The sequence below is a fragment of the Salvia splendens genome, chromosome 11 (assembly GCF_004379255.2).
Source record: "Salvia splendens isolate huo1 chromosome 11, SspV2, whole genome shotgun sequence".
NCBI classification, from domain to species: Eukaryota; Viridiplantae; Streptophyta; class Magnoliopsida; order Lamiales; family Lamiaceae; genus Salvia; species Salvia splendens.
Window position 1 is genome coordinate 24842658 of NC_056042.1, and position 3103 is coordinate 24845760.

Sequence of the window (3103 nt, forward strand, 5' to 3'; positions counted from 1 at the left end):
CCCTGAGCACCCTCTGTGCCCTAAGTCTATCGCGATCACTCCGTCGCGCGGTTCGGAACATACGCGCCATCTATAGAAAAACAGAAACAACCGCCTCGCGTATAAAAACAGAGTACATAACCAAAGAAGAGAGAGAGATATGTGTATGCAGACGTATCGCTGTTCTAAATCCAAGCCCGCTGGTGTTCAAAGGCCAAAAGCTCTTATCTATCATAGGTCCAAGAAGCACTAGTGAAATTCTATCACGTCTAAGTTCAAACATTCAAAAGGCCAACACATACTCACATAAAAGCTCACATCAACATTCACGTCATCATATCATCACACATCAGCCACATGCTTTCATATAAGTTCATCATACATCAACAGTTCATAACACCATAACAGTTCATAACTCAAATAATTTCCAACTTTTCCACATCACTTTGTACCCTTTTACATGCATCAACCTTTTCTTAAACTTTCCCAAAAATCATTTTCTCCAAAACAACCCACACACAAAACCATTCCACACTTTCTCAAAAACTCAACTCTTTACATCCACGTTCCAACGAAACCCAAATTCACAATTCCCTCCACTTACATATACTTTCCAAAAATTCAAAATTTTCATTACCTCATTTCAGGTTGAGTGCGATGAGTCGGATGTTGAGCCAATGACACTTTTGAAAACTTGCACAATTATTTATTTTGACACAGGGATACAAACTAAATCAAGACAGAAGAGACTCTTAGGTCCAGAGCAGAAAGGAAACCTAGGCTCTGATACCACTCTGTCACGCCCGCATTTCCTAAGGATAGGAAGTACGGTGGACCGCGACTAGGGGAGGAGTAAAGAAGCGGGGAAGAAAGGGGAAAAACAAGAATATTTGACCCAAAGACATTTAATAAAAGGAAATTCATTTTAAAACAAGGTACTGTAGCGACATTTCAAAAGTTTAAGTAACCAGAGTTTAAATGAAAACATTGTTTCGGATTACAAGCAGCGGAAAAAGATCAAGAGACAGATAATGCCGGGTATGACGACACGACATTATCCAAAACAAAGTGAAACGCATTTTGACTTTAACTGCTCAACATCCGTCCTCCCCATCGCCGCTCAACCTGCACATTAAGAAAACAACATGCAGGGCTGAGTACTTATTGCACTCAGTGGACACACGCCAAAATCATAGTTTGTCATGCCATAACAGTGTAACATTGGGATTTTGAGTGCAATGAAAATAACCCAAGTACACCAAAATATATTTCATAAATTCGACTGCGCAGTCATTTTCCGATATTGCCACCCTTATTCCCTCAATCATACACTATCTGATCCAAACGGTGACAAGGGGCGTGGCCACACCCCAGGTCATCTAGACCGGCCAACTTGCTCTCAGATGGCACCCAGTCTCGTGTACACTAGCCTGAGGGTTCGCAGCCCAACAGACCCGAATTCGATTAAACATATGTGGTAAACCACTTCAGATAGGTTTCAAATCAAAACATTTGGCAAGACAAACAGTTCACCTCCATAAACAATTCCGGAACAGAGTCCGTATTAAAAACAACCCACGTAAAAGTAGGGTAGAAAAGCCCACCTCGATTGCTTAGCTTTTAAAATAATTCCCTTCTTCAACCACACTTTCCTCGTAAACGATCACCCTTTTGAAAGATAAATTGTATCATGATTAGAGTCAGAAGAGACGAGACTTTAAACGACAATGCATGATTCCTACGTGGACGACTTCAACATCTAGCACGTTACACGTACATACACTTAACAACATGTTACAAAACAAACACACAAAGTCACACGTTCGAAACACACCCCGCACGCAAACGACGTACCCAAAACGCGCACACGACACACGAACACAGCACTCCAAGTCCTGGCATACCCTTACTGTGCAAACGGCTCACTTGGCTCGGAAAAGGTTCGGAAAAACTCGGAAAAAGGATCGGCGTCTCGACATGGCTCGGTGTCTCGGCCGCTGGCTCGGCACCTCGGCCCCCTGTTCGGCACCTCGGCCGCTGGCTCGGCACCTCGGCCGCCTGCTCGGCACCTCGGCCGCCTGCTCGGCACCTCGGCCGCTGGCTCGGCACCTCGGCCGCCTGGCTCGTCCCGTGCACACTCACTTTCCTCCAACTTCCGATTCTCAAACCCTATACAACATTCACACCACACATTCTCCGTCCCAAAACACACCCAGACACCTGGGATCATCCCTTCAAAACCCCCCCACAACACTGCCCTAGGCCGGCCCCTAAAACTCTCGGCCAACCCACGCAAAACCCTCGAACCAAACACTGATTTTCCCGAGCCATCTCTTGGTCAAACACACCCACATTCATCACAAAAACATAGCACTCAGAATCACGCCAATTGCACATGAAAACATCTCCCAAAAACATACAACTCGCGAAACTGCGCAGTTTACTTGCAAAAATCATAATAAATTCATACGACATCCAAAGAGGCTGAAAATTACACACCACACAGAAGCCACATTAACCTTTATACAGTTCAAAATTCGTACCCAACGGAGATCGTTTGCTTAGATAAAAAGGGGTCGGAACCCACTGCCAGTTACTACCAAAAACATGCTCAACCATATCACATAGCCACAAACCCTATTCAGCATCTAAACCATCCAAAACGTCCTATATGCATGAGTTTTCGAATTAAACAAGGGTTAGGGTTTGGTTACCTTTCTTGGATAGTTCAAACGTAAATTCGAAGCTTTCCCTACACCGATTTACAACGTACGAGCGTAACACCTTGAAGAAGCCAAGATGATGATGAGAAGGGGATGAATGGGGAAAGGTAAACCGAGAGAGAGAGGGGCGAGAGCTTACCGTGAGAGCACACTTCGAGAGAGATGAGAGCTAGAGAGCGAGAGAGAGAGAGAGAGAGACCGAGAAGAGAGAACGAATGGAAAAGAGGGGGAGGGAAATCGGTTATGAGGGAGTGGGGGCGGTTGAGAGAATCATGGGGTGATGAGGGAGGTTTTTTTTTCGAAAAAGAAGAGAGAATTGGGGAGGGAGGGATTTAATTTGTTAATTAGGAGTTTTTATTCATAGCTTAATTACTTAATTCCATTTTAATTTGCCTAGGTAG

The 3103-nt window shown here is 44.5% G+C and overlaps 1 long non-coding RNA gene across 1 annotated transcript; it reads right to left on the minus strand.

Annotated features, from left to right (window-relative positions):
• Nucleotides 1-918: 918 nt before the first annotated feature.
• Nucleotides 919-2874, minus strand: LOC121755219. Its single transcript, XR_006040662.1, has 3 exons — nucleotides 2694-2874; nucleotides 1584-1647; nucleotides 919-1104 (listed from the first exon to the last, which is right to left on the minus strand). It is a non-coding gene; the product is annotated as an uncharacterized LOC121755219 (long non-coding RNA).
• Nucleotides 2875-3103: the final 229 nt, after the last annotated feature.